The following is a 13,931-nucleotide window of genomic DNA, read 5'->3' as shown; positions in this document are numbered from 1 at the left end:
GTACTTTTGTTTCACAATTGGCACACCCTGGCATCCAGGTAAGTCCCTTGTAACTGGTACCCCTGGGACCAAGGGCCCTGATGCCAGGGAAGGTCTCCAAGGGCTGCAGCATATCTTGTGCCACCCTGGGGACCCCTCACTCAGCACAGACACACTGCTTGCCAGCTTGTGTGTGCTGGTGAGGACAAAACGAGTAAGTCGACATGGCACTCCCCTCAGGGTGCCATGCCAACTTCACACTGCCTATGCAGTATAGATAAGTCACCCCTCTAGCAGGCCTTACAGCCCTAAGGCAGGGTTCACTATACCATAGGTGAGGGTACCAGTGCATGAGCAAGGTGCCCCTACAGTGTCTAAGCAAAACCTTAGACATTGTAAGTGCAGGGTAGCCATAAAAGTATATGGTCTGGGAGTCTGTCAAACACGAACTCCACAGCACCATAATGGCTACACTGAAAACTGGGAAGTTTGGTATCAAACTTCTCCGCACAATAAATGCACACTGATGCCAGTGTACAATTTATTGTAACATACACCCCAGAGGACACCTTAGAGGTGCCCCCTGAAACCTTAACCAACTACCAGTGTAGGCTGACTGCTTTTAGCAGCCTGCCACACTCGAGACATGTTGCTGGCCACATGGGGAGAGTGCGTTTGTCACTCTGTGGCTAGTAACAAAGCCTGTACTGGGTGGAGGTGCTTCACACCTCCCCCTGCAGGAACTGTAACACCTGGCGGTGAGCCTCAAAGGCTCACCCCCTCTGTTACAGCACCACAGGGCACTCCAGCTAGTGGAGTTGCCCGCCCCCTCCGGCCACGGCCCTACTTTTGGCGGCAAGGCCGGAGGAAATAATGAGAATAACAAGGAGGAGTCACTGGCCAGTCAGGACAGCCCCTAAGGTGTCCTGAGCTGAGGTGACTCTAACTTTTAGAAATCCTCCATCTTGCAGATGGAGGATTCCCCCAATAGGGATAGGAATGTGACCCCCTTCCCTTGGGAGGAGGCACAAAGAGGGTGTACCCACCCTCAGGGCTAGTAGCCATTGGCTACTAACCCCCCAGACTAAACACTCCCTTAAATTTAGTATTTAAGGGCTCCCCTGAACCTAGGAACTCAGATTCCTGCAACCTAAGAAGAAGAGGACTGGTGAGCTGAAAAACCCTGCAGAGAAGACGGAGACACCAACTGCTTTGGCCCTAGCTCTACCGGCCTGTCTCCCCCCTTCGGAAGAAAACTGCTCCAGCGACGCTTTCCTCAGGACCAACGACCTCTGAATCCTCAGAGGACTGCCCTGCTCTAAAAGGACCAAGAAACTCCCGAGAACAGTGGCCCTGTTCACCCAAGACTGCAACTTTGTTTCCAAAGAAGCAACTTAAAGACAACTGCATTTCCCGCCAGAAGCGTGAGACTTGCAACTCTGCACCCGACGCCCCCGGCTCGACTTGTGGAGAAACAACACTTCAGGGAGGACTACCCGGCGACTCCGAGAATGTGAATAACCAAAGTTGTTCCCCCTGAGCCCCCACAGCGACACCTGCAGAGGGAATCCCGAGGCTCCCCCTGACCGCGACTGCCTGACTCTCAGATCCCGACACCTGGAAAAGACCCTGCACCCGCAGACCCCAGGACCTGAAGGATTGGAACTCCAGTGCAGGAGTGAACCCCAGGAGGCCCTCTCCCTTGCCCAGGTGGTGGCTACCCCAAGGAGTCCCCCCCTTGCCTGCCTGCATCGCTGAAGAGACCCCTTGGTCTCCCATTGATTCCAATTGAAAACCCAACGTGTGTTTGCACACTGCACCCGGCCGCCCCCGTGCTGCTGAGGGTGTACTTTCTGTATTAACTTGTGTCCCCCCGGTGCCCTACAAAACCCCCCTGGTCTGCCCTCCGAAGATGCTGGTACTTACCTGCTGGCAGACTGGAACCGGGGCACCCCCTTCTCTGTTGAAGCCTATGTGTTTTGGGCACCACTTTGAACTCTGCACCTGGCCGGCCCTGAGCTGCTGGTGTGGTAACTTTGGGGTTGCTCTGAACCCCCAACGGTGGAGTACCTTGGACCCAAACTTGAACCCCGTAGGTGGTTTACTTACCTGCAAGAACTAACAATTACTTACCTCCCCTAGGAACTGTGAAAATTGCACTGTCTAGTTTTAAAATAGCTATATGTGTTTTATTTGAAAAGGATATATGCTATTGTGATTATTCAAAGTTCCTAAAGTACTTACCTGCAATACCTTTCATGCAAAGTATTACATGTAGAATTTGAACCTGTGGTTCTTAAAATAAACTAAGAAAATATATTTTTCTATACAAAAACCTATTGGCCTGGAATTGTCTCTGAGTGTGTGTTCCTCATTTATTGCCTGTGTGTATGTACAACAAATGCTTAACACTACTCCTTTGATAAGCCTACTGCTCGACCACACTACCACAAAATAGAGCATTAGTATTATCTCTTTTTGCCACTATCTTACCTCTAAGGGGAACCCTTGGACTCCGTGCATACTATTCCTTACTTTAAAATAGTGCATACAGAGCCAACTTCCTACATTGGTGGCAGCGGTGGGATACAAGAGTTTGCATTTGCTGAACTACTCAGCCAATACCTCATCACACGACAAATTCCAAAAATTGTCATTAGAAACTGATTTTTGCTATTTGAGCTATTTTTCTAAATTCTTAAAAGTCCTGCTAGGGCCTTGTGTTAGTCCCTGTTAAATGATTGGAATCGTATGAGGTTTGTTTTCAGAAATGTTTTAAAGACTATAGTCCCACCAAATGTTCAAATCCAAATATGATCACTAGCTACTGGGTCAGCTGGTCAGTTCCTTCAGATTTGGATGCAAGGGACTCTGTGTAGCTATTTTTCACCTGTAGCAAGCAGGGAGTCACTTGTTGAATGGGTTTAAGACAGGTAAAGTCATTTTTGTGTGAAGCTCTTGTGTGCAGCTGGTGCAGGTTCAGCAGCCATCGGGCGCTCTGTGGAATCGCCCGAGTCCAAGTGGCCCAATGTCTTATGAGAGTTGTAGTATCACCTGCCCCAATGTTTTAGGCTGCTACAAAACTCCTCCAGACCCAGTGAAGTTGCCAAAGCTTTGCTTCAACTTTACAGCTGCCAAGGCTTGTTGGCTGGATGCCCGGTAACTGACCCCAACTCTTGAAGCTGCAACTGCAGGGCACATTGTGTAGCCTGAATCGACAATGGAAACCCAGGCTCTGCGGAGTTTTTGCATATTGTTTTCTGCAACATTGTGTAAGCAATAAAATCAGCACCAGCGCGAGTCTAGCTCAACATCACGGATAGCCAAGACAACTCTGCACCCGGACACCATGGACCACATAAAACTGAATTGATTGTTGTCACCTAATCCTAGGATCTGCACCACCTTAATACTTCAATGGTTCCACGTACTGTGACCTTGAAGTCACTATTGGTCATTTGTCACTGTCTTTCTCTTTTGACTTCAACATTAACTTTAAATGCCTATCATTGATGTGACCTAATTTTGGTTCTAAAACCTATAGCTCTTGTTGTTGAGATGCAGTTCCGTTCATTGTGGTGTCTTAATTAGGATAAAATAAGCTCTATTTTTTAAATTAGTGTTGGATTGCTTTTGAGTCATGTCAGTTACTTATTGTCCATGTTCGTGCTCTGAAATGCTTAACACATATTCCTCTAGTAAAGCCTGACTACTATTTTCCACACTACTAGGGCTGACCTAAGAATGTATTTGAGTGAAACTAAGGACTATCTTTGGGTTGTTGCGGGAGTATTACATGGGTAGGACTGACCCCACGCCGCATAATACTCCACTTTCCTAAAGTGTGGGGATGGGAGGAGGGAGCACCAGATTTGTGCAGAACATTGTATGTGTCTCAACAATTTTTTTATTCTTCTTGTTTGCTGTGTATGTCAGGCAACCTCAGATTGCCGGCATTTCAGAATACCAGGACTCTTCCCAGAATGGCACGTCCGGTGCTTCTGGTGGCTGTACGAGTGAAAGAAAGTAATTATGGTGCTTGTGCTTTCACCCCAGGTAAAAATCCAAAGCCACTAATTGAGGTCGGGGCTGAAGTCCATTGACGCTGTGACACACTACAATCCTGTCCTGCATCTTCTGTTAATGAATTATATCTTCCCGACAGAAGCCTGTAGGCCTGGCACTTGGTGTGCCTGCCTCTTTTCCATCACTTGCAAGAAACATCGGCAGGCAGATTTCAAGCAGTGCATCTTCATGGTATTATTTTAAGTTTAATATTGCGGTAATTGTCCCCCTAGCCCTTGCCTTGATTCAACACTGGTTCGCTTAGATTGTGCGATATATCTCACATGGACCAAAACACCCTCTGGCAGCTTCTTGCTACTGTGCTGTCTCCAATTGTTTTCCAGTCATCTACATATGTGCAAGCTGTGGGATAATAGCAAATTTCTACATGACCTCTGGCATGCTTGTGAGCACATCGAGCATCTATCCAACAGCAGTGCTCACAATGTTAAAGGATTGTACTATTGAATTGGCTGTCTTCCCATTCGCCTTTCCAATGTTACTCTTGCAGTGGGCACGTCTAGTGCATTCCAAATAGTGCAGATGGCAACGAGAGAGACCAATATGTAGGGGGAAAGAATTAGTGATAAAATGGCCTCTCACGCTTTTTGTTTTCCAGTTGTCCTTGCTCCTGGACTGCGCTGTGGGTTATTTCATCCCTCCTTCACTGCCAGTTGTCCCAGATGGCCAGCAGAAGGGTATTATTTCATGGTATTTAAGGTGATCAATCTGTACGTGGTCCATCAACCATTAAAAGGAAGGGATGCATGCCTAGCACTGCCCAATTAGACGGCAGCTAAGAAGAGCGACAATTATGTCAACAATTGGTAAGCTGTGGGTGGGCTCCATGCCCATTATTAGACACAAGAGTCTTGCAGTGGCACACTGTGTGCTGCCCAGTGCCAATGTAGGCACCCTTGCATGATAGCAAAAATGCGCCTGCTTACTGGGTAGGATTGTTTTTGTGCTGGAAGTTATACCTTCCCGCACAAACACATTCCAAAGAAGCATTTTCCTCTTTGCATGTGTGATGCCAAATGCATCACACTTTGAAAGAGCAAATAATAGGGAGAAAAAAGTTTTTTTTCTCTTATGCAATCATCAGGGAGGCATACCAATTTGACACAATCCCAGGTTTACAAACTTTTGTAAATCTGGAATTGCGTCAGTTCCAGGGGTGGATGCGTGCGAATGCCTAACTCCAGCCATGGAACGCCTCCCACAACGAAATGTGACATAACCCAGTGCAAGCAATTGTGTTGCCTTATATTTCTTTACAAAGCTATGCAAGGCAGCACAAATGATCCCTTGAGTAGCTCTGAATATCTCAATTAAGCCTTTACGTTGCCTTGTGTAATGCAAGGACAACCCAAAGACTTAATAAGTATGAACCTCAATCCACAGGAGGTTTCCCATCCTTGGAAACTAATGGTGTTGTGTCCATTAAAAGAAGCAGACGCTGTTCATCTTGTATTAACAGCTTCTGCTAGAATTATGAAAAGGAACCTTGCAGCTTTTTTTTATATATATATTTGAGTGTTTAAGGTATTAATATAATCCTAAAATGTCATGCGCTTACTCTGTCTGTTACCTCAAGGCATTTCTGCATCTCAGCATCCCAGTAGCTCAGAGCTGTGAGCATGTTCTATTCACCGCTAGTACCTGCCTCTCTTGTGCCTCATTATTGTCAGAGCTTTCATAGATTGGTACCATCAATCAACTTGTGAGAAGCTGATTCAGCTCAACATGCTTTCATGGAATACCTAGGATTAGGTTGCTTCCGAGGTGGGTATAAGTTGAGCCACTCTCGTCGCCATCACAATGCCTCCAAACTCGTCACTTAAGGGAACCATAATAAAGAAATATTATTTCGTATAAGGTTGGCAAAACTGTTGATTATTAATGGATCACATGCTCGTTTTCTGTTAGATGAACTTGGATCGATTACCTAAAAGAAACTGTCAATTCCCAAAATGTGCATGGTTTATACAATTTGAGAAATGAAAGCTACAATTGCAGAATTCACACTATAGGTGGTCCAGCAATCAAATTAGCACTGTTAGCAGAGCCGAACACAAGCCAAGGTTACTCTTAGGTCCGGTGCACTAGCCAATCGTAGAAATGATTGCTACGTAAATCTTACAAAACATAACGGAAAATATGATACAGCCTTTTCAAAATACAACAGTCTATTTCTTTAACATGTGGATGCTTTGACATTAGTACATCACGTTATAACACTGCAATAAGAAGTACTTAATAAAAGTTCTATTTTTTAAACATGAGCATAGAATCATTCCTGCACCACCCTTACTACTGCGCCATCAGTGCACTGAGGAGCAAGATGGCTGTTACTCAGCGCTGCACGCGGTCCAGAATCCTATATGTAGATTCTCATAGGAAAATGAGGTTTGGTGTGATAAAATATTTGCTTAAGGTCACATAATTTGTTTCAGCGCGGAAGCCTCGATTTATTTAGGTTTTCTTGTTTCACTTTGTATAAATGAGCCGCTAAATAGTACCTGCCTTTCCTTTTTATCTCAAATATTAATGTTTTCTTTTCACCAGTTTCTGCAGGATAGAGAGATGGATGGTGACAGGCAGAAGTTACACGAAAGCTAGGCTTGTTATGGGCTTGAGGATCCAATGGCACCTTGCACTGAGAAAGGACCTGGTGTAGGAAAGTACCATCTTGCCTGGCATGTTACCCCCATATTTCACTGTATATATGTTGTTTTAGTTGTATGTGTCACTGGGACCCTGCCAGCCAGGACCCCAGTGCTCATAAGTGTGCCCTGTATGTGTTACCTGTGTTGTGAATAACTGTCTCACTGAGGCTCTGCTAACCAGAACCTCAGTGGTTATGCTCTCTCATTTCTTTCCAAATTGTCACTAACAGGCTAGTGACCAATTTCACCAATTTACATTGGCATACTGGAACACCCTTATAATTCCCTAGCATATGGTACTGAGGTACCCAGGGTATTGGGGTTCCAGGAGATCCCTATGGGCTGCAGCATTTCTTGTGCCACCCATAGGGAGCTCTGACAATTCTTACACAGGCCTGCCACTGCAGCCTGAGTGAAATAACATCCACGTTACTTCACAGCCATTTACCACTGCACTTAAGTAACTTATAAGTCACCTATATGTCTAACCTTTACCTGGTAAAGGTTGGGTGCTAAGTTACTTAGTGTGTGGGCAACCTGGCACTAGCCAAGGTGCCCCCACATTGTTTAGGGCAAATTCCCCGGACTTTGTGAGTGTGGGGACACCATTACACGCGTGCACTATACATAGGTCACTACCTATGTATAGCTTTACAATGGTAACTCCGAATATGGCCATGTAACATGTCTAAGATCATGGAATTTCCCCCCCAATGCCATCCTGGCATTGGTAAGACAATCCCATGATCCCACGGGTCTCTAGCACAGACCCGGGTACTGCCAAACTACCTTTCCCGGGGTTTCACTGCAGCTGCTGCTGCTGCCAACCCCTCGGACAGGTTTCTGCCCTCCTGGGGTCCAGCCAGGCTTGGCCCAGGAAGGCAGAACAAGGAACTTCCTCAGAGAGAGGGTGTTACACCCTCTCCCTTTGGAATAAGGTGTCAGGGCTGGGGAGGAGTAGCCTCTCCCAGCCTCTGGAAATGCTTTGATGGGCACAGATGGTGCCCATCTCTGCATAAGTCAGTATATACCGGTTCAGGGATCCCCCAGCCCTGCTCTGGCGTGAAACTGGGCAAAGGAAAGGAGAGTGACCACTCCCCTGACCTGCACCTCCCCTGGGAGGTGCCCAGAGCTCCTCCAGTGTGCTCCAGACGTTTGCCATCTTGGAAACAGAGGTGCTGCTGGCACACTGGACTGCTCTGAGTGGCCAGGGCCTGCAGGTGACGTCAGAGGCTCCTTCTGATAGGCTCCTCCAGGTGTTGCTAGCCTATCCTCTCTCCTAAGTAGCCAAACCTCCTTTTCTGGCTATTAAGGGTCTCTGCTTTGGGGAATTCTTTAGATAACGAATGCAAGAGCTCATCAGAGTTCCTCTGCATCTCTCTCTTCACCTTCTGCCAAGGAATCTACTGCTGACCGCGCTGGAAGCCTGCAAAACTGCAACAAAGTAGCAAAGACGACTACTGCGACCTTGTAACGCTGATCCTGCCGCCTTCTCAACTGTTTTCCTGGTGGTGCATGCTGTGGGGGTAGTCTGCCTCCTCTCTGCACTAGGAGCTCCGAAGAAATCTCCCGTGGGTCAACGGAATCTTCCCCCTGCAACCGCAGGCACCAAAGAACTGCATCACCGGTCCTCTGGGTCTCCTCTCAGCACGACGAGCGAGGTCTCTTGAACTCAGCAACTCTGTCCAAGTGATTCCCACAGTCCAGTGACTCTTCAGTCCAAGTTTGGTGGAGGTAAGTCCTTGCCTCCCCACGCTAGACTGCATTGCTGGGAACCACTTGATTTGCAGCTGCTCCGGCTCCTGTGCACTCTTCCAGGATTTCCTTTGTGCACACCCAATCCTGGGTCCCCGGCACTCTAACCTGCAGTGCACGACCTCCTGAGTTGTCCTCCGGCGTCGTGGGACCTTCCTTTGTGACTTCGGGTGAGCTCCGGTTCACTCCACTTTGTAGTGCCTGTTCTGGCACTTCTGCGGGTGCTGCTTGCTTCTGAGTGGGCTCCTTGTCTTGCTGGGCACACTCTCAGTCTCCTCACACAATTGGCGACATCCTGGTCCCTCCTGGGCCACAGCAGCATCCAAAAACCCTAACCGCGACCCTTGCAGCTAGCAAGGCTTGTTTGTAGTCTTTCTGCACGAAAACACCTCTGCAAGCTTCTTGGCGACGTGGGAAATCCATCCTCCAAAGGGGAAGTTTCTAGTCCTTGTCGTTCTTGCAGAATCCACAGCTTCTACCATCCAGTGGCAGCTTCTTTGCACCCACAGCTGGCATTTCCTGGGCATCTGCCCACTGCCGACTTGATTGTGACTCTTGGACTTGGTCCCCTTGTTCCACAGGTACTCTCGTCTGGAAATCCATCATTGTTGCATTGCTGGTGTTGGTCTTTCTTGCAGAATTCCCCTATCACGACTTCTGTGCTCTCTGGGGAACTTAGGTTCACTTTGCACCCACTTTTCAGGGTCTTGGGGTGGGCTATTTTTCTAACCCTCGCTGTTTTCTTACAGTCCCAGCGACCCTCTACAAGTTCACATAGGTTTGGGGTCCATTCGTGGTTCGCATTCCACTTCTAGAGTATATGGTTTGTGTTGCCCCTATCCCTATGTGCCGCCATTGCATTCTATTGTGACTATACATTGTTTGCACTGTTTTCTATTGCTATTACTGCATATTTTTGGTATTGTGTACATATATCTTGTGTATATTTGCTATCCTCATACTGAGGGTACTCACTGAGATACTTTTGGCATATTGTCATGAAAATAAAGTACCTTTATTTTTAGTATATCTGTGTATTGTGTTTTCTTATGATATTGTGCATATGACACCAGTTGTATAGTAGGAGCACTTCACACGTCTCCTAGTTCAGCCTAAGCTGCTCTGCTAAGCTACCTTTTCTATCAGCCTAAGCTGCTAGACACCCCTCTACACTAATAAGGGATACCTGGGCCTGGTGCAAGGTGTAAGTACCCCTTGGTACCCACTACAAGCCAGGCCAGCCTCCTACATTGGTTGTGCAGCGGTGGGATAAGTACTTGCAACTACTTACTACTTTGTCATATTGTACTTTTCATAAGAGAAAAATATACAAAACAAGTTCAGTGTATGTACACCTAACCAAAAAGTTTTGCTTTTCTTCTCTTACTCCTTTGCTAAGTACTGAAAAGTACCTCTAAACTTTCAAAAAGTTCTTAAAAAGTTTTTAAAGTTTTTTTCTGTTCCTTAAAAAGTTCTAAAACTTTTTCTTTCTTTTTCTGTCCCTTAAACCTTTTCTATAATGTCTGGTACAGGTCAAACTGTTGATCTATCTAAACTTGCATATGATCACCTTGAGTCTCTGCAATGAAAGAGGTTTAGGGGTAGGGAAGAATCCCTCAAGAGAACTGTTAGTTAATATGCTCATTGAACAGGATAAGACCTTAGTTGGCACATCTGTAGAGAAATTAGCTGATGGTTCACACTCTGACTCTGGGGCACCCCTAGTAAGAGAGTTAGAAGGGAACCTTCCCAGCCTGCCCCCTAGCAAGCCACCTAGCATGGCTGGTACTTATGTGAGTTCCCATCACAGTAGGAGTGTTACTTTTGTAGGCCAGAATGTTAGAGTGCAATCTGTTAGGGACAGGTCTCCCTCTGTCCATTCACACCATTCTTCTGTGTCAAGGCATGCCCAACCCACCATCCCTGAAGACAGAATGTTAGAAAGGGAACTCAATAGATTGAGAGTGGAAGAGTCCAGGCTGAAGCTTAAAAAGCAACAGCTGGATCTAGACAGGGAAGCATTTGACTTAGAAAAAGAAAGACAGAGGTTGGGGTTTGGACCCCATGGTGGCAGCAGCAGTATTCCAAATAGTCATCCTGTAAAAGAGCATAATTCTAGGAATCTGCACAAGATAGTTCCCCCTTACAAGGAGGGGGATGACATTAACAAGTGGTTTGCTGCACTTGAGAGGGCCTGTGTTGTACAGGAGGTCCCTCAAAGGCAGTGGGCTGCTATCCTATGGCTATCTTTCAGTGGAAAGGGTAGGGATAGGCTCCTTACTGTTAAAGAAAGTGATGCCAATAATTTTACAGTTCTTAAGAATGCACTCCTAGATGTTTATGGCTTAACCACTGAACAGTACAGGATCAAGTTCAGAGAAACCAAAAAGGAGTCTTCACAAGACTGGGTAGACTTTGTTGACCATTCAGTGAAGGCCTTGGAGGGGTGGTTACATGGCAGTAAAGTTTCTGACTATGAAAGCCTGTATAACTTAATCCTGAGAGAGCATATTCTTAATAATTGTGTGTCTGATTTGTTACACCAGTACCTGGTAGACTCTGATCTGACCTCTCCCCAAGAATTGGGAAAGAAGGCAGACAAATGGGTCAGAACAAGGGTGAACAGAAAAGTTCATACAGGGGGTGACAAGGATGGCAAGAAGAAGGATGGTAAGTCTTCTGACAAGGGTGGGGACAAATCTAAAAATGAGTCTTCATCAGGCCCACAAAAACACTTTCCAAATCCTCTTCAAATCAAAACAAAGAAAATAAACCATGGTGCTATTTATGTAAAATAAAAGGCCATTGGACAACAGATCCCAGTGCACTCTTCCAGGATTTCCTTTGTGCACAGCCAAGCCTGGGTCCCCGGCACTCTAACCTGCAGTGCACGACCTCCTGAGTTGTCCTCCGGCGTCGTGGGACCTTCCTTTGTGACTTCGGGTGAGCTCCGGTTCACTCCACTTTGTAGTGCCTGTTCCGGCACTTCTGCGGGTGCTGCTTGCTTCTGAGTGGGCTCCTTTTCTTGCTGGGCGCGCCCTCTGTCTCCTCACGCAATTGGTGACATCCTGGTCCCTCCTGGGCCACAGCAGCATCCAAAAACCGTAACCGCGACCCTTGCAGCTAGCAAGGCTTGTTTGCAGTCTTTCTGCACAAAAACACCTCTGCAAGCTTCTTGGCGACGTGGGACATCCATCCTCCAAAGGAAAAGTTTCTAACCCTTGTCGTTCTTGCAGAATCCACAGCTTCTACAATCTGGTGGCAGCTTCTTTGCACCCACAGCTGGCATTTCCTGGGCATCTGCCCACTCCCGACTTGATTGTGACTCTTGGACTTGGTCCCCTTGTTCCACAGGTACTCCCGTCTGGAAATCCATCATTGCTGCATTGCTGGTGTTGGTCTTTCTTGCAGAATTCCCCAATCACGACTTCTGTGCTCTCTGGGGAACTTAGGTGCACTTTGCACCCACTTTTCAGGGTCTTGGGGTGGGCTATTTTTCTAACCCTCACTGTTTTCTTACAGTCCCAGCGACCCTCTACAAGGTCACATAGGTTTGGGGTCCATTTGTGGTTCGCATTCCACTTTTAGAGTATATGGTTTGTGTTTCCCCTATCCCTATGTGCCCACATTGCATTCTATTGTGACTATACATTGTTTGCACTGTTTTCTATTGCTATTACTGCATATTTTTGGTATTGTGTACATATATCTTGTGTATATTTGCTATCCTCATACTGAGGGTACTCACTGAGATACTTTTGGCATATTGTCATAAAAATAAAGTACCTTTATTTTTAGTATATCTGTGTATTGTGTTTTCTTATGATATTGTGCATATGACACCAGTGGTATAGAAGGAGCTTCACACGTCTCCTAGTTCAGCCTAAGCTGCTCTGCTAAGCTACCTTTTCTATCAGCCTAAGCTGAAGGATACCTGGGCCTGGTGCAAGGTGTAAGTGTCCGTTGGTACCCACTAGAAGCCAGGCCAGCCTCCTACACCTGGTTTAAGGCTTAAAACTGACATGAGCTTTTGGTGGCTAGCCCACCTCTAATTCACATTAGAGATAGGAAGATACAGACAATTTAAATCATGTGTTCCAAAAAAAGGGAGTGTCCTGAGAGGACGTCATGAGAGGCAATGCAAATGAGATAAATTGCAACAGATATGCAAACCCCTCAAATATGCTTGGCAGTTCAAAGGACAGCAACACAACAGGCGAAAATGACTTGCTTATGTTCACCCTGTTTAACCTTTTCCCCTTGCATAAACTGGCATAGGTTAGATATCACGCATATAAGTAGAAATTCTCGTTCTATTTTTTCATACAATTTAACTGTCAAGCGGCTCTTTGCGTGCAGTTCTTTTGCAAGTTCGAACCACTTGTGAACTTTCAAACCTTTCTCTCGTGTAACTTTTCAAAAGGTAAAGTTCCATGAACAGGACTCGTTTTCGCCGGAAGGTAAAAAACTGCATCTGAGTTACACGATTTACACATCTTGCCTCAATCATCACAGCCTTGGTAGAAAAATGACATCTCTTTGAAGCGTAAAATGATACAGGTTGCTTCAGACACAAGTGCAATTGGCTCATGTCTCATTTAGCTCATTCATTATGAAACTGACCATCGTATCTGCAATGTTTTACTAACCAAATTGTATCTTTTCATAAGCTTCAATTACAATGTGATGATTTGGGTGTACTATATGATATGGGTGAATAGCCTTGTGCAGTACACTAGCAAATACCATCTTGGGTCCAGTCAGATGCATTTACTCAACCTTGAGCTGAACCCTGGATAGCTGTTCCTGGGAACAGTAAGGCGTAGCAAAGGAAAAATGATAAAGCATTTAAAAATTCCAAACAAGGAAATAAGAAAGTCACAAGAAAGAGCCAAACATTTATAAAAATGGATGTTATTTGTATGAATTTTTACAGACCTTAAACATCAGAAACCATTGAAGGGTATCGGAGATACTGATTTTAGAAATAATAAACAACTTTTAAATCAACCACAAACAAGCATTGGCTAACTGGAAACTTTTGAAAAGTCAGTAGAAGTTAGTTTGACAATTCTGCCCGAGTTGGGTGACTAAGTTTAACAGGACAGGGCCAGGAAGTTGTTCACACTACTTCCCAGTTGGTCGGAAAGTTGTCTGTGTGTGCATGAGTTTGGGAGGTTAATGGACGAACTGAGCAAAGAGTGGGAACTTTCTAAAATTTGCCTGCCTTTAAAAGTGACATTAAAGTTCCCTTTGGGCATCAGGTTGTCCTTAATGCCACAATTATTTTGATATTTCACATGGCCCAGTTTGGTAGTCCCAGTCAAAAGTTAGCTGGGTTGGGATGACATCTGCATTCAACAATGGGGCTACCAACTTTACAGACAGCAAGATGATAATTTGGAACTGTTGCTGCTAAGACATATTGTAAAACGTATGTCCTATTGAACAAAATAACACTCT

This window comes from Pleurodeles waltl, chromosome 9 (genome assembly GCF_031143425.1).
Source record: "Pleurodeles waltl isolate 20211129_DDA chromosome 9, aPleWal1.hap1.20221129, whole genome shotgun sequence".
In the NCBI taxonomy this organism is placed as follows: Eukaryota; Metazoa; Chordata; class Amphibia; order Caudata; family Salamandridae; genus Pleurodeles; species Pleurodeles waltl.
The sequence above is the reverse complement of the archived record's forward strand: the minus strand, read 5'-3'. Positions refer to the sequence as shown.